We start from the raw sequence: 19273 nt of genomic DNA, 5'->3' as shown, positions 1-19273 counted from the left end.
AGAGAGTGGAAGGTATATGCGGAAGGTATATTTCCAGTAAAACTGCTTTATTTGCCATCCAGACGATTGTGTCAGCTGTGTGCCAGTACTTTAAAGACCAAGACTTCAGTTCTCCTTTGGCACACTTCACTGATTTTTCAATTCATTCTGCTCCTCTCAGGGAGTGTAGTAACAGGACAAAGGAAAATGGTTTATAACTAAAAAAAGGGTAGGTTTTTATTAAGTATAAGGAAGAAATTCTTCACTGCGAGGATAGTGAGGCATGGCAACAGGCTGCCCAGAGAAGCTGTGGATGCACCATCCCTGGAAGGGTTCAAGGCCAAGTTGGATGGGCCTTTGAGCAACCTGGTCAAGGGGGAGGTGTCTCTGCCCATAGCAGGGGAATTAGAATTAGGAGCTCTTTAAGGTCCCTTCCAACCTAAAACGTTCTGTGATTCATTATATATATACCATTAATAATAATCTATATACAAATTAGTACATGAAGCATGTTTAACTCAGAGGAAGAACTTAAAAATGCAGCAAAAGTACCATTTTTGATATTACACAGAAATGCTGAGATTTCACAGATCCTTCAACCTCCTTGATTTAGCCATATTACCGTTGGTTACTTTTACTTTGATGATTGGCAAACCTTAATGGACATGGGGAAATACAGTGATCATGGAGCTTTGTAGGGCACAACCAGCTTTATAAGCTTCTTGTTTCAATCTACATCTACATCAGGTACATCAAAAATCATGCTTTTTCACTAAAATACTTGCTTTAGAGAGCCAGTAAATGCATACCCCATTTCTATACAGACTTGAAGACATCAGACCTAAGAGGTGGTCAAGGCTTTTAATACTGCAGTTTTGCAATGGCAGTTGTAGTAGGGAGGACTTTAATTGAAATAAATATATATATAATCTCAAAAACTGAAGCAAATGAATGAATTTATTTCTAATGGTTCTCCAGGGTTGCTTTGAATTCCTTCACTTCTCTGTTGCAATGATATGGTAAGGGCCTTCAACTCTTTTCCAAGCCAGTGGGCAAGAAGGGCACTCTGGGCCTGATCTTACAAAAGCTAAATTATGAAAGTATGCATGTTTATGGAATGCCAGGAATGTGCAAAGATTTAGAATTTATACTTCTAGGATTACATTTTTTAACCCAATTAAATCTGACTGTGCCAGAAGCAGTAGCTGAAATTATAGATTTGGAACAGTTATTCTGAGGATGTTCCAAAGTATATGTAAATCAAGCACCACGATTATTTTTAAATGAACCAAGAAGCACTTTGTTTTGTTTAACGAAAGCTTTTTAATACCCCAAATTTTTGTATGTTTGCATGTGTCTAGCTATTTAGCTAGGAGCTGGATTACTTCTACAATGCAAAACAAAGTACCCAGGAAGGAGCAAATGTAGACAGACTGTGAAGCATCACTTATTCTTCCTGAACAAAGGATAACTGAGGAAGGTACCATGAACTGTACAGTGTGTTCAGATGCATATTTGAAGTTTTTCCAGATTTTTCAAATCTCTGAAGAATTGAGGCTGAAAATATTTTTTGAACTCTCCTGCAAGATCTATCAGACCATTAAACTCAGTACTGGGACCTAGAACGAGCTCTCTAATCCACTAATCCCTTGAAAATCAGAAGGCCAAAGTAAGAGTGGATCTGCTGAGATTATTTTGACACTTACAGGTTTTGACAAAACCAAGTTATCCCATCACTGGGCCAACCAGTCTTCTGACATAAACAGAAGCTATGCTCTGACACTAAGGTAATTTTATTCAGAGAAAGAGCTTTGTTCAGAGCCATCAGCAAGGCTGTGTGGGTCTTAGAGACACAACATGGCCCTATCTATCTCTATATCCCCATCTTTATAACATTAAAGAACACAATGAAAAATGTCAAAAGGCATTTTAAACAAACTGTGTGTCTGCAAATGAGTTAGTTTCCTCTCTATCAACTTGAGTGATATTTTCAGTGCAGTTTAGGGTAGGAGAAGGCTCACTGCAAAATGAAGTCATGAGCAAATTCCTCATTTTTGTTTGCCAAGAATTTGCACTCTCCTTCGAAGAGTAAAATAAAAAAAAAATAATGGTGAGTGAATTAGTCAGGTATAAAAGCTATCCCTGCAAATACTCAATCCTTCTGTGATTTTGTGGGAGAAACAGGAAGGGTGGAAAGTCAAGCAGAATTAATATCATCAGACTTACAAGAGCCTGTTCACTGAACTGGTCACTTGAACATGGCTGAGTAAGAGACCAGAACACCCAAGAGATCCCCCAAGGAAATAGATTTACTGTTACACCATAGTTTTCTATTGCACTGTTTTTTGTTGTTTTGTTTTATCTTTCCAGCTAATAATTATCTGAAAGGGTTCTTCAGACCTGATAGAACTTGTTCTCAGACTGATACTCCTATCACTGGGCATCTGTGTTTGTCCCAGATTCAAAACACTGAAGGCATTATATCTCCCCATGCTTGCTCCACAGACTTATTTCTGTACACACCCTTGATAACAATAAAAAATAATATCGAACAAAAATTAGCCAGGAAGAAAGAAGTAAATTTCCTCCTTTCTTAAAACCAATACTATTACTACAGTGACCTGGGGGAGGGGGACCCTAGGAAGACATGTAACATCAAATGGTAATTTATTTATTTTTTAAAACCGGGGTGAAAGCAAACAAACAAAATATAGTGCAGCTGCCATCCAGATGCCTTAAAGAACTGTCAGAAGTTTGCACAAATATGAATGTTTTGAAGGGAAGACTTCTTTTAGAAGAATAATTTATTTAGCTTTTACAGGGAGGGCCCCTGCTCTTCTTTTTCCAAATTCTCCGAGGTGGGTCATGGTGAAAGAGACAAATGATGACTTCATCCATGTCATGACATTTTCCATCAGTTCTGAGACTATGAATTGGGGAGGTCTAGTTCCTGAAACTTGCCCTTCTTTATTGTATCCAACTACTCTTTTAATCAAGGCCATAGGTAGCCTATTTATTCCTAAATGATATCAGTTAATAGATAAGGCTGTCCAGGAGAGGTATAGAAAATGAGATTACAGAGATCGCTCTGGTTGCAGCTGCAACTTGCAAAAAATACGTTGCAGAATTGTGGAATCACTGAGGCTGGAAGGACTCAACAGAGTTCATACCACAGAAAACTCAACAAAAGGGCTTACAAATCTGCAAGTCCAGAAGATGTACTATGGTTACTTATCCAACAAAGACATGTTGTATTAGGTTGACATGGCAAGGTTTTGGTAGTGGGGGCTGCATGGCTGGCCTCTGTGAGCAGAGCCCAGCAGCTGCCCCATGTCAGGTCAGAGCCAGCTCCAGCTGCTTCAAAATGGACTTGCTGCTGGCCAGAGCCAAACCACAAGCAATGCTGATTGTGCCTCTGGGAGAGGAGATTAAAGAAAGGGGGGGAAAAAAGCTGCTGTGTGACAGCAGCTAGCAGAATGAAGTGAGAAAATGTGAGAGAACGAGCCCCGCAGCCCCCCAGGTCAGTGCAGCAGGAGGGCAGGAGGTGCTCCAGGCACGCAGCAGCAGTTCCCCTCCAGCCTGTGGAGAGGCCCCTGGTGGAGCAGGCTGTCCCCCTGCAGCCCATGGGTCCCACATGGAGCAGATCTCCACACTGCAGCCCATGGAGAAGCCCTTGGTGGGGCAGGTGGATGTGGCCTGGAGGGGGCTGCAGCCCATGGAGAGCCCCCACAGGAGCAGGGCCCGGGCCGAAGCTGCAGCCCGTGGAGAGGAGCCCATGCAGGAGCAGGGAGTCTGGGGGGAGCTGCAGCTGTTTGAAGTGTTCAAGGTTTTAAATCTGTAGTACACTGAACTTTTTGCATTATGTTGCAAAACCAGCATTGCTGGGATGGACAGAGCTCTCAGCCCAAACTGGAAATACCACCTGTGTAGCAGTGCTCAACAGCCATATCATCGTTCTGGTCCAAGGGTGGTGGTTCTGGATTTATTGAAGCTCTTGAGTTGTGTCAGAACTGGCAGTTAGGAATGGGGTTGGACTTATAGGTCTGTTAGTTCATGTACTGATATTTGCATCCAACCAAAGACAGAAAAGAGGGAAAATGAACCCTGGACCATTTTCATCCCTAGCCTGCTTTACCACCAGGGAAGCTTATGCGGCTGATGCACAAAATCGTGAAAATAGATAAGAACTCTTCCAAATGACTAATAAACCTCCAAATTGATAGCATTGAGTTTCTTTTACAGACGGCTCTATAAAGAAGTAAAGTATCTTCTCAGTCCACATTCCAACCTTGATGGTAAGCAACATTTAAGACATTTTGACATAATAGAGACAAAATGCATAAAGTCCAAATTATACTGAATTTACTGAGATTTTTGTTAGCAGTCAAATGGTAGGATTCAGCACCTACTTCATTATTATTTCAGGATTAGGCTGAAAGACTGAGAGAAGATGTCCATTTTTCACTTTTTAAAAGTGTTTAAAATATGCAGAGACATGGGATTTTTATTTTATTTTTTTTTTGATGTCTAAGTTTCTGATATTCAGTGGCATTCTGAATAACCACAAAAGAATTCCTTTCATTCAGTAATATGTATTCATGCCATCTTTATAAAATAAAGATTGTCACATCCATATCAGAACATGGATTCTGTGCCTAAAAATGAATTGGAATGTTTTGCAAACATGTCACTGGGGATGGGCCAGTAAAAGAAATAATATCGTCTCTCAATCAAAGATCCCTGCAAGGACATTCTCATTCTGTAGCTGATACCAGCCTAGAAGGTGGGTGGTAATGTGTGGTTCTGAGTAGCCAGTTATGTGCAAAGGTAAAGAAAACATTGAAAACGGGCTGAAAAACAGCAATTCACTATTGTATTTTATCACTAGATCATATTTTACTTAAAGACACGTAGAATGTTTCACAATCTGAAGTTTAAAAAAATACTGCAGGAATTCCAGTACCTTTTTTTTTTTTTTCATAATAACGTTGTATAAGTGACACTTTCTAATTTTGCACCACTACCCACTGACCTCTCTCTGTGCTTTCTTCCACACTGGAATGTCCTCCAGAGTAACACTCTGCTTTCTATAAAATTTATCAGTACTTATAGGACTGAAAAAAGCACAGCTGCATGGCATGCATGTCTGCAGAAAGAGTAAAAAGAAACAGCTTTAAGTAACTCGTGTATCCAGTTTACTGATAGCTGACTCTGGTTACGCATATTCTCTCTCATTTTGTTCTTTTCCAATGGTAGCTATGTTCTGCACTTCGCCTTGCTCCTATTCAGCTAAACTAATTTATATCAGTCTGAATATGATAAAGAAAAAACCCATTGTGATCATAACAAAATCAGATTCTAAATCTGTTAAATTGAGCTGTAAACTTAATTTAACCTTCATCTTAACTTTTGGTATCACACGATATTTTAAATATCTTGCAGTACAGATCCAGCTATATGCCTTTTTAATACCTTAGACTTTGTCAGTGACTTTTTATTATCACACAACAACTGGAGAAAAAGAAACATGTCCCCTTGATACAAAGGAGTATCCCAGCGTACTTCAGAGGACAGCCTTTGAAGAAAGAGGCACATTTAATGCACAATGGAAGCCACAACAGCAAACTGATCTGAAATAATGTTTGCCTTTCTCATCCCTAATGCCTGAGACAAATGAACTGAAGCCAGAAAAGCTCCAGTGAAGAGCTAACAGTATCCAAAAGAAAAAAATATAGGAAACAGAAAGTTTTGTTTTGCTAAGTCTGAAAGGACATAGTATTGCTCTCTACAAACACAGACGGATAGATACCAGTGGTGGAGAAAACCTATTTAAACTGAAAGACAACTTTTACAGCATTTACACCATGACATAACACAAGAACTAGTAGTGAATGACTAAATATAAAATTTCCTCTTCAAAAGAGCTTCTAAAAGAGCCTTTCAGAAGAAAGAATCAGGTCAAACCTTAATTAGTTTCCAGGTTGAGTTCAACAACATGCTGTTAGCTTCCTTTCCCTGCCATAGCTAGGGGACTAGATTTCTTGATCCCTTCCTGCAGTTTGTTCCTACACAACATATTTGTCATTCTCCCATTTAATTTTTAATTAATTTATTTATTATTTTTTTATTTTTGTACAAGTTGGAACATGGGAAAGGTTTCTGTCCACATTTTAATTCACAGTATCTCTGTTATTTTAGGTATCAGCAGATACTCCTTTTCCTTGGTCTAGCTTCCATCATGAACATCCTCACTTCTCCATAAATGTGAACGATATTAGGGAAATAACTAGATTCTCTGTCTTCATACAAAGCCTAAGTTCTCTCCAGAGTGCATCTTTTGGCAATGACTATTTCACCTGTGACTGACAGACTCAGGTCTTAACACGTCACCTTGTACTGGTGTTGTGTAACCAAGAGTTTGCGTCATTGTGACCTGAATTGTCGTAATGGAATCAAGTTAAAAATGAGAATCTGTAAATTATTTTGGTTTTACTGCTTTTCTTCAGTAGATACAGCTTTTAAAAGTATGTCCATTGTTGCTTAGAATAGTTTTCTAGTTGTAGATTTTAAACTTCAAAAGAAACTGTTGTGATGACATACTCTGACATTTGAGTAGCACAAAACACAAAACTTCACTTAACTAATTCCTGCCCTAAGACCTTAATTTGTTCCAGGGAGAAGTCCTATCTCAGTTTCAGAAGTCAGGAATTCAGAATATCACAATTAATTGCCCTTACATTGGAAATAAGATCCAACCACTGCATCTTGCCATGCCCCCTTTAGTGTTTACGTTGTGAAGATTGTTTTACTTTTGAAATTTATGAGTTGAGTCAGTTGTGGCATTTCTTTCACATACTATTGCTTGTATTTCTCTATTTCACTAGTAAGGGCTATATGAAAAGAAAATTAAAATTAATTAATGAAGTGGTTATACCTTATTTAAGAAGAGATGGACAAGATGTCACAGTTGCATGTTTGTTTGTTTTTTTTTTAACCCTGCATGGATTCTATTACTTCCTTGTATTTAGGTCTAAAAGTAGATGGAATTGACCCTCAAACATCTTTGGTGAGTTACTGGATATTATCACAATATCTCAGAGTCTTCAGCTATTTTCCAGAAAATCTGGAGGTTGGAGATGAAATAGGGTAAACCAGCATGACTTCTGCTTTACATGATGTAGGTGACCAGTCCAGTGGAGCAATGTGGAAGCGGAGGTTCATAACTACTGGCAAGGTGGAAAGCACTCAAACGCTTTCGCACAACAGTATCTTGAAATATGTATCTTTGTATCTTTGTGATATGATTTTGCTCATAGCATCGAGCATCACAGAGCCAATGGGAGGATAATACACATGTGCAGTTGTGAGAAAATAGTTTTTTAATGCATAGAAACCTGACCTGTGAGACAAAAAATTGTGGCAGGGACAGGTAAGCAAGTGCAAAAATGTTGACAGAACAACATGTGAAGTAAGGCAAAGACACCCCTGCTGGGAAGTTCAAAAAAGAGATCCCTCTTGGGAGCTATGAACATAGCTATCTGGAACCTCCCACATTCATAAACTGCAGTGTCTAGACTTTAGCACTGAGAATACCTGATATATCAAGGAAAAGGTATCTTATCCCCTTTCCCTGAAAGCCTCCTCTAAGTTATTTAGAAAACTGGATAATTTTTATGATAGAGAAAAGGAAAAGTCCTCTGGAATCTGTTAATTACCTGCAGAACAAAATATAGGCTTTATTTAAATTTATGTCTAGGGTGACAAGCCAAGTAGAATTCATTTGCAGAAGTGGGATTAAAACTGGGAAAAGTGAAGAGTTCCCAATGGGAACATTTGCAAATTGATGCTTTGGCATATAAGGAAAATTAAGTCAGCTACCAGTAAACCCACTACCAGTTCACAGCCTGGAGGAGGAGAAAAAATATCTTCCTCTCCAGACACTTACCCTAGAGATCCAAGAAAAGCATGTGGGAAATGCACAAAAATACCAACACACCCCATCAACACCATTCCCTCAGACCTCAGCTTTCACACTAATGTGAATGATTTCAAAGCACTTCAAAGTTTTTGTGCAGATTACTGACATGGGGATTATGTAAAGGACAGGAAACTCTGAAAAAGGTGTCACAAATTACCGGACACTTTATTTGCTGCTTCTTCTGCCAGGGCTGTTACTCTGTTAAAACAACAGACAGTGGGACCCAAAGAAATCACTTAAGGACACTATAAGCCACTATTTGTATAAACTTAACTAACTCAGGAGTAGAAACAAGTATGGCTTTCCTTTGTTATGCTGGGCCATAAAAGGAAACTTTAGGTGGGTTTGCACCCTACTGTTGAACATGCAGGTCACATTCACATCGCCAGCTGACAAAGTCAAAACAATTGGGCATGGCATGTATGAAGAGCATGAGATTCAAGATGGGCATTGACACAGCCAGAAAGGCAAATCCTTTTCATATCTTTCCCCAGACTGTACAAATGAGGAAGCTTAGCATTGGTTTTGTCTGTGACTAAACTGGGCTGGTTTAACCAAGTAGAGGAAATGCTGTTCACACCAGCAAGTCTGTGGGCAGAGAGTTCAATTGTTACAGTGCCATGAACATCAAACTCAGCTAAAATGTTTAATGAGAAATGATTCATTCTGAAGGGTGAAAGAGAATAACTAACGCACTCACTGTTTAATAAGAATTGAGAGTTTACTGATTGGGAAAAATTTGCAAGTGGTAGACCCATGACAAGATTGCATAGTTGAAGTGATGTGAAATATCTACACACAAACTGATTTAACAAACTCTTCAGAAGAATATATTCGTGTACCAAATAAAGCAGTACTTTCCAGCACAGTCAGTTTACATGATGCAAACTAACCTTTCTGGCATGTTGTGTAATCACATGAGGAAGAAAAAATTAGAAGATATATTTAATTTTAAATAATTGTGAGATTACATAATTATTTTCATTATATAATTTTATTATTTCTATATTAAAATGATACCTTTCATTAATAAATTAATGGTATGCTTTTCCTCAGTGTCCATATTATTGTTTTGTGATGTGCTGTACAAACTGCAATACCTGGAAGTGCTACAGGGATTCACTTGGGAAATCTTAACGCTGTATGAAGAACTATTTTGTGCTGCTGGCAACAGTAGCCTCAAAGGACAAAGATGGGTTATAACAATAGCCAGTGACCTCAATTCATGTGATTACAAAACTGCAGTTAATGATGGGGCAAAGATATTCTGCAATGTATGCAACAAGGAAAATCTTTGCTTCAATGGAGAATTCTAGGAGAAGCAAACTGCAGAGAAAAGGGTTTTCCAAGAAAAGCTGCCCACTTCCAGCTCCTTGGAAATTTATCACAAAATGTCTTTTGGTTTTAGGGGGACTGAAATGGGGCTTGTGGATTAGAATTAACAATACATCAAGGAAGGCTTGAAGACTGTATGAAAATAAAATGGTACTAGTTTTATTGGCTGTATGGCTATGTGAAAAGCCATCTACTAGCACTTCACTGCTGGCAAAGAAATGGAAGGTTATGTTGCCCCTGTTAGAAGAAAAAATGACAGTTACTAGTACAGTTACATCTGGAATCACTACTCACAGTCAATTTAAAGACAATCTACAAAGTAGAAACTTTAGAAAAATAAATCTTATTTTAATATATATATTAAAAAAAAAAAAAAAAAGGAAAGAAAAGAAAAGAAAAAAAAAAAGAAAAAAAAAGGAAAAAAAATAGAAGAAAAAAGAAAAAAAAGGAAAAGAAAGGGAGTTCTGCTTGTTATTTGCATGAGGAAATCTACACGATTTTTCCTGGAAGATTATGGATGGCTGGAGAACAGGTGAGATTATGACCACAGTAGCATATAAGTAAAACCTAATTAATAGAGAGGGGAAGTGGTTTATTTTTTGGACTGTTTAATGTTTCAAGTTATTTTTGTTAACACCTACTTAACTCAAATACTTGAGAGACGCCTGGGAGAAATATCAAATCCATTTTGGATTTCATTGGAGGACTGAGAAAGCTCATAATATGCATATGGGACCTCCAAAGAGCCTTTTAGGGAAAACAGGAGAGATCAGATTTAATATTGCTAATACTTTGAAGAGGAAAAGCATCCATGACTGCAACACCATAAAGAAGTATAATAGACCTTACAGCTTCTTTTTCCTTCTCTTCAGGTCTTTGACTGAGTACTTTTAATACAGGAGGAGCCAATGTTCTCTGCTATTATTCCACAGGATAAGGACAAAGTAGACTGCTACACCACCACATCTACATACCATCAACTTTAGTACTTCAGTTTGCAGGCATCCACTACAAGACTACTGTTTCACAGAAGTAGCACAGCATACCCTAATTAACCCAATAGCTAGAGCATGTCAACCTGTTAGATTTCCCCTAATAGTTTCTAAACTGACCTGAGCATTTTGGTTGTAGGTTCAGAGTCATACATACTAGACTTAATTACTTCTGCAAGACCAGTGTCAGAAGAAGGCTGACAGCAGAGAATAAGGTGGGGGGGGAGGGGAAGAGAAAGGAGAAAACAGGACTGAAAAGATAGGGAGTCACAGCTGGTGGTGAAGCTTTTTTAATGGCATAATGTTAAACTAAATTGGAAAATGCAGATACAAATGAGACTACAGTTTAAATGATACAATGGAAACAGTTAGCAATACTAAAAAGTATTGGAAAAATCCAGAAAAAAAATGGAACAAACATAACCAAAATAACCTTCAACACCTACATGAAAAAAATACCATTTCACAAACACTTCACAAACACACATTGTCACTTGAAGGCAGAGTTTTAGGTGTAAGACTAAAACAAATTTCATATTTAGACTCAACACATAAACAGTTTAGAAACTCAAATCTGAAGCGCATCTATATGTAGGTGGAGAGATACTGACAGACAAGTAGGTGACATTTTTCTATATAGTTTTTAATCTCCGTTACTTCCATTTGGCCATGAGTATCTGATTAAAACTACAGACTCTAGCCCATGCACATAAGACACTAAATAATGCCCCAGGTTATTAGGATTGTTTCTCCAAAACACAGATCAAGATAGTGTGAGATATAAACATCAGAAACTCCTAGCAGGATAGAGGATTACTATCACCAATACTATTTTGCCCTTTAGAGCTTGAACACTGCAGCTTTGCATGAACTTGCACTACTGTGAATTGTACTGGTGCTGCATATGTCTCAGGCAAAGAGTTCAGAGCATCTAACAGAAAACATGGATAATCAAAACCAAGTGTCAAAACCGATCCTGACAGCAAGCCAAACACAGAGGTTTATTTACCAGTTATCTCAACATGACTGCCAAGCAAACGGCTTTTTTCTTTCAAAGCACCTAAGTGTTTTCAGTAACAGGCATGGTAGGCCAGCTCCTCTTGTTATTCATGTCCAACTTGCGGGAAGAATGCTGCCTACCAATGTTCAGTTTTCCCAGCCCTCATTTTACATCAGGAGCCTTAAATGAACCCCAGAAATTTTTCTGAGCATTTCTATGTCCTTTGTTAGAGAAACATTTTTTCCTAATCAATGTCCATTTCCTAATCAATGTCCATTTCCTAATCAATGTCCATTAGAGTAGACATGCCAGCAAGCATTGACAGCTGTCATTTCCTTTTTTTTTTTTTTTTAATTTTTATTCAAGGTTTAAGAATACTTTGTTTCTTTGTTTGAATATAGTAAAAGACATTTAACAATCCCATATTTAGAACTTTCCATGATCTATCTTTCCTAAAGAAGTCATATGGACAAATGTATTGAAACAAAAAAACAAAACATACTTGTGCTCAAAAAGCCTGCAAATTTAAGAGAAATTTCCAACAGAGTAATGGTGGGCTCTTCATGATTTTTCTTTTCTTGGGGGATTTTAATGTTTCTTACTTCAGGTGTTACTTCTTTGTAATCTGACACTATCAATATTTACCTTCCTGAAATCCCATGCGTTTATATGATCTTTTACTATTGATTTCACCCTGCATATAGGGAATGCGACAGAGGAGCCTTGCACTTTGTAGATACACATTCTTGCTCTCTGAGGTTTAAACCATGTGTAGTGTAGTTTATATAATGGCAATACATTAATGGTGAGTGAGGGGAAAAATGTTCTAGAACAAGCTGTGAATATATCTCTGAGTTGGATAATGTTGGGACACCCCACCTGTGGACTACAAACATCATCCCATCCTACATCATTATCATTCTGAAAATAAACACGCTAATGGTGCTTGCCCAATTAGAACATGTGAGAAAATTCATAATCTCATCTCCAGAGAACAGAGTTCAGGACAAAAAAAAAAAAAAAAAAAAAAAAAAAAAAAACAGGATAAGCAAGGTACTGAGATCAGTTAACATTGAGATTAGTTTCTATAGACCAGAAGACATAGAATCTAGAAACAAAACAAAACAAAAACAAAAACAAAAACAAAAAGGCTGTGTGATCACAAAGACTGTCTCACAATGGATATTCACAAGAGTACCTGCCTCAGATTTCATATGCTTTCCCTAGTTCCACTGTTGCCTATCTTTACAGTGTCTGAGTTTGTAACTTGACTACTATTTTTTACCTGGAGATTTCTGTGGGGACCAGCCAAGTTCCTGGCAATGTCCATAATAACAAATATGAAGGAAAATAACAAGGAACTTGAAAGTTCCTTTTTAAGTAGTTCTAGTGCTGCATCCCAACGTAATCAGTTTTTCAATTTGATTGCATTTTTATTGACAATCCAGCAGTAGGAAAACATGCAATAGAGTAAGATAGGGAGAACCCTGAGACTCCATCTATTCAGAATCCACTGTGAAGTTCTTACTGAGCAACATCAGAAGAAAAAAAAAAAGAAGAAAAAAAATATTTCTAATTCAATTGTTTTCATTTCCTAATGTTTTCACCATCCAGCTTTCTTGCTACTACATTAAGATGACTGGCATTTACCAAATGCCTGAAAAAAACCTTTATGAATCCATGTGAAAAGTAATTATTAAGTCCTCAGATCTAAACCTGGTCCACAGGCATTACAAGAATGACCTGGAATATTTTGAGTGACTTACCCATGTCTACAAGAAGGTATTGCTGTCTGTCATAGCTTTAGAGTCCTAGACCTTTCCTGAAAATAAGCAGCATATCCTTCTTATATAATTAACCCAGGCTCAAGCTTCTCTTTCATGATGGGAAGAGAAAACAATAAAAGCAAGTAAGCAGAAAAGCACATGGCTAGGATTGTTACAGCAAGAGTGTTGGGTAAGTCATTATCCTGCGGAGAACGGGATGTAGAGTTGAAGACTAGCAAGAAGAGGATAAATTGAACCTGTTCCTCTGTCACTCTCTTCCCAAGAATTTAACCTCTGAATTACTGTGCAAGGAGCACTTTACCATTTTCAAAGAAAGAGGCTGCTGCATATTGTGAAGGAGAAAGCTGCAAATGTTCTGAGAACATCTGTTGTATGACCAGAAAGGAGATAAACACCACCTGAAGCACTTCCAAGTAAAAAGACATGTAGGTATTGGGAAGTTTAAAATTAATACATTTGGATTCTACAGAATCTAGGCACCTACAGGATTAGGCAACAGCTGAATAGGGATTTTGAGGATCTAACTTTTGGGTTTATTCACCTAAATCCCACATTAGCATCCAAGACCTTTTGTGTATATAGGCTTGGGTCCAACAGCATCTGTTGCTGGGGAACAGAGCAATGATCTTTGTTAATAATAACAGCAAGGAGAGTTATTGCAAAGCAAAGGTGCTTTTTTTTTTTTTTTCTTTAACCCTACACAGGATGTAAAGAGAAATGAATGTATTTTCCAATCAGGCAAATGGAGATTAATCTCAATCTTTAGATCATCCGTAGTGCATAGCTTGCTATTTTCCCAAGCCAACTAAAACAGAATAGAGTTCTCCAATCAGTTTTGCAGTCAGGTTAACAGAATAGTCTTTATTCTTCATGTTAGCAAAATTCTTACAGCCTCTGTTAAAACTAGTTTGTTGTTTCTTCAATTTTGTATGAGTCAGGAACACAAAAAATCAGACTCTAAATAAATCTCAGAAACTAGTTAAAACAAAGCAAGTCCAGAGGGCAAAGCACTCATAAAACAGCCAGACAGAACAAACAGGTAGAATTATTTTTTGCATGAAATAAGGCTACTTTAAAGTTCTCTTAGTTTAGCACTATGTTTTTTGAGACAATCCCCTTAAATTAGTTTCTAGTGAAATAAAATTGAGGGGGAACAGACAAGCATCTTAACATGGCAATAAACAGCTATCATTGTATTTAGCCTAAGTTTCATGTGTTCATTTTTAGAAGGATCATCTACCCTTTTACTGTTTACAAGTGTTTATCTGAACAATAGAATTATGAAAATTTAATATAGGTGGAGGACCAAATTGATGATGCATGTTAGTGCTAACCCTTCTTTTTGCTTTTCCCTGAGTTCCCCCAGCCTCCAAGACCTGAATGATTAAATAATCACTTCCAGTACATTTGGAAATGTATTTGTCAGAGCTCGCCCTACAATATCTTCTTTGCAGGGAATAAACACCTGGGATTTAAAAGTACCTAAGAACTCAGCTGCATTTTGAAAACATGAACACTGTGTTTGGATGTCTAAAAACAATATTCTTTTACTTAACTAGGAACCCTTTAAAAAGTCTGAGATGGGACATCATAAAGGGATCCTAGAAACAGATGTCCCCCAAAATTGAACGAGCCTGTAAAGACACGGGACATAACTGCAGACAGCTGAATTTCAGTGAGACACATGCTTTTTGTTTGCCTCTTATTTCAATGAACAGAGTCTGGAAAAATTCTAGAGTTTTTGCTATCTTCCTCTGAATGATGGAAATATTTTTACATAAAATCTGCTAAAATATTTTCTACAAAAGTTTCTTCATGCCCTTCTTTGTTTTGAGGAAAGGACCTTTCTCACTATTTCAAATTGACCACATTTCTCTAAAAAATTGTGGGTTCAAAATAAAACTCTTACTATTTCTCCTGAAGAAATGCATTTATTGCATGAATAAAGCAAGAGGAGCATAGACTCTTCCCATGAACAGCACATGAGAATTAATGCACATTGCCCCTGTTGAAACATTTTGGTGAAACATATCTCTCAGAGGCTCTTTTCTGAAAACTTATTCAATAAATCTGCCCTGAAGATCTTTCTGTCTTCAATTTAACATACTTCACATGAAATAGGGGGAAAAATGCTGGATTACTAAAATTGCATGAATTTTTTAAATAAAATTTCGGAGGAAATTGTTTTTAAATAGTTGGACTAGTTGATAAACTTTGTGAACATTGTTTTTTCATTTGCCCTGTCCAGAACTCCCACTCCTCCAAACAATACTGCAGTCTTTGTTTCTGTGTGGCTAAAATGCACCTTTCATTTGAGAAAACCATTTTTATTTTTTTTCTGGAAATGCTGGGCATGTATATTTGAGCACATTCCTGATATTTGTACCCAGGTACTTGCCAAGTCTATTAAATAGTAAAATAGTGCCTTTTGCTTTTTCTGGAATTTGCAAATAGTAGGCATTTGTCATGTCTTATAACCCTCCACCTCCCCAGAACTGTCATACTGGAAAAGAAAACACATTAAAAGACGCATCTGTGCAAGTTAACTTTAAAACAACTTCTTAGACCACAGTTATACAAATGGAAAATGTATTTCTCTGTAAAGAAATCCTGCAAGTTAGCTAATCAGCCCTTAGCCTCAGGGGTTCAGAGAGGTGTCAGTTGGGGATTTTAGCTTGCATGTATCAAGCCAGCCTCCAAAAATAGCAAAGGTATAGGCCATAAACCATAGTGTGACTCCTCTCCACCTTGCCCGGTTGCATGTTCAGGGTTATCTGTTCTCCAAAGTCCAGAGTAGTGTAGAAATACCCAAGCTCCCAAGCTGGCTTTAAATAAACTTGTTTGGGCACCTGAATCACTCAAGGATCAGCAGCACTCTGCGTGGCAAAATCTACCCAGGTAGCAGAAAGACAGCCAAGGACATTTTAACAGTTTGAGACTCTTCCTCTTCTATCTCTATCATCACTCATGACTTTTTTAAAGAGACTTTAGTAAAAACAGGATGTGGTAACCACCCCATGCACTGGAGAGCTGAAAGAAATTTCTTCCAAAGTTCAGGGGCAACAGGTTTCGGTCCCATTTTTCCTTATCTTAAGACTGGTGTTGATTTTTAATTTTTGTTTTGAATTGCCATAGCAGATCCACACCTGGTTTCAAAATCAGGAGTGAGACAGCCTAGGCAGCCCAATCTAGGCAACCCAAGGTTAGCCCTCCAACTTGGCTTGTTGCTTAAGAACTCTTTTACAAGTCAGTACAGAGAAGCTGGTACCTCTTGGTGATTCATCCTTGGTATCTAACATTGGGGAGTCAAATCAGCATCTGAAGCAGGTGAGGAAACAAAACCAGTGTGATTATTTCAGATGTAAATAACTAGCAGTTATTTATAACTTCCTGCAGTTATGGGTCAGGTCTTGTTCCTCCCAGCCACATTTCCGACGCTGCTGCAGCCTGTGTGAACAGCACATGCCGAAGCCTGGAGGGCCAACCTCTGGGCTTCAGTGATCACATCTCCTGGGCAGAAGTTTCTAGAACAGCCATTTGTGTGCTGCCACTCACCTCCAGTGCCTGCTGTTTTTCAAGAGAGAAGATTTGCTGTTGTCCTGATACTTGCCTCTTCTCTCGGTGGGGTCATGCCAGGGAGACACAGCCATCTGTGGCCTGAGGGACGGGGAGCTGGGACCAAGCATGGCAGCAAGGTAGGGCTCCAATGGCCTCCAACATCCCCACCAACACCAGACCAGGCTGCTTAAGCTCCAGGTGTTCTTCCAAGGGTTTCCCTTTGTCCCCAGACCTGTCTGGAGGCAAGGAGTGGGGTGTGTTATCCGGACCTGGTTATGGGCACCTGAGGGACTGCCATTGTGCCTTACTGGCCATCTGCCTCACCAGTATGGACACAGCATGACAAAATGATTTACTAAGTCAGTTTACTGAACATATAATAAATGTTCTCTTTGACACCGGTGAGTACCAAGTCATGAGAGTAGAACACACCTTTCTATCTGAATGGCACTTGAAAGACTTTATTTAAAAAAAAAAAAAAAAAAAAAAAAAAAAAGACAGATCTCTGTTCCACAGCCCCTGTGCTGCAGTGTTCATTACGCACAGCAAGCAGCTTTCCCCCTGAATGCAGGCAACGTGACAGGGGGCTGTTTCACTTCAAGGAAAGCAGAAGCAGGCACCCCATGACAGAAGCAAGAAGGCTTGGGGAAGGAATGAAAACCAAGTAATATTTGAGGCTGCAAGAAGGCTGAATATGTGGCGGGAATTTGCTGCCCAGCACATTCTCACATCAAAGCACCACTGTTTGCTTTGTGTACTCACCCCACAAACGTGACGTTTGCACGTTTTTGCTGTGGCATACCTTGCCTTTGCAATGACACAAGGCTTTACTCCTCCACCAAAGTACTTAAATAGAATAAAGAAAAGGAAGAGAAAAGGTCTTTCCCTCTTTCCCCCCAAAAAGACATTTGACATCTGACCATGTTCTTTAGATGTTCAGAAGCATGAAACAGTAAATGTCAGGGATCAGGCTTTTCATATGTTTATACTGGAAACAAATCCCACCACTTTCAAATACCATGTCCAAATGTAGGTTTCAGATATAAAGAATCTGAGTGCTAGATTCAAGTTTTCACTTTATGTAAAGGCCTATATACGTTCAAATACACCACTTCAACACCTAAATGCATAACATTTTATCCAATAAAATTTGAAGATTGCTGTGGTCTTAAAAGAAATTACAAGGAGAGACAGCCCTCGTCTCATTGGTATAGTTTACATTTTTAAGGGATCTAATATAATACATAAGACTTTGTGTGTTTTTATTTTTTTTGTTTTTGTCTTTTTGTTTGTTTGTTTGTTTTCCTCAGATATCTGTTTCCATGCAGATGGGCTAATACATTCAAGATGTATCTTTATATGCATCTGAGGACATTTCATGGATGACAGATGAAAATGTTTTGCTTATAAAACATTTAACATTCAGAAGATGATTCACCTGTAGACAACATTAAAGTAACACACAGGGCTACTTCCAGTCCTTATGAAAAGGACTTTTCATCTGAAAACAGTGGATTTATGGCAAACTATAACAGGTAAAGGCCTGGCTCTGCATTCTTGATCTGTGCAGAAAAAATAACATGATACCTGTTTTATGTCTAACTTTCCCTACTTCTTATTCATTGCTAGCAGTGAACGAGATTCACATAGTAACATTGCTCTGTTATACTAAGAATCTGACCACAATTTGCACAAGCAGGCATTTAAATATACTGTTCTCTTCACATTGATACCATATATTCTCATGTGATTTGCCCAATATTTTTAGGCTAATTTACCATTCAGTGACTACTACGTTTAAACCTCCAGATAATCCACAGGCATCTTTGTATCTCTGGCTTTAGTACATCAGTCTGATATATATCAGACTGCATAATCTGGATTTTTGTCACACCCATTGAGAGAATTTTTTCTTCTGTTGTGAGTTTAATATCTAAAAATCTCTCAGGCATGACTAAATTTGATATAACTGAGCATAGATGTTCATTGCTAGCCCAAGTCCACAAAATAATGTTTCATCAAGCCAATGACCAATCCACTGTCTTCAAAGGTCTACATCACCTCGAAACAGTTCTGTAAGAAACTTTACAAAATATCATTCTTACCAGATTCAGAAGTGCTTGCTATTAGTAACTACTACAGCTATACTCAGAATCTAGACATTAAGTATTTATATTTACTTCATTCTTTATCATTAAGTCACTCAGATTGTTATGATTATTTAGAACTGATTGACTACACTTGCAAACCAATAATTAGAAACCATAGAGATATATATTACTTTTCTATAAAGAATGTAAAAATAGTTTTAGGTTAAGAATAAGAAATGCAAGATTCAGGTGATCTAATCACAATAAACTGGGAGATAATATAGTTGTTCCTACAATATCTGAATACCATGAATGCAATAAATATAGATTTGTGCAGTTGAATTTTATTTATGGTGGTTATTCAGCAAGTCACCACCTGGCAATTCTCACATAATTTAACATGCAGACACAGGCAGAACTAACAAAACAAAACAAAACAAAAAACAAAACAAAAGGTTGCCTTGTGATGTAATGCTGTTGTTCTGAAGTTGTGGATGACGTGCTTTTTTAGAGAGAGAAATCATCTTTCTATTGTATACATGTATTGTGCCTAG

This window comes from Anas platyrhynchos, chromosome Z (assembly GCF_047663525.1).
Source record: "Anas platyrhynchos isolate ZD024472 breed Pekin duck chromosome Z, IASCAAS_PekinDuck_T2T, whole genome shotgun sequence".
Lineage (NCBI taxonomy): Eukaryota > Metazoa > Chordata > Aves > Anseriformes > Anatidae > Anas > Anas platyrhynchos.
The sequence above is the reverse complement of the archived record's forward strand: the minus strand, read 5'-3'. Positions refer to the sequence as shown.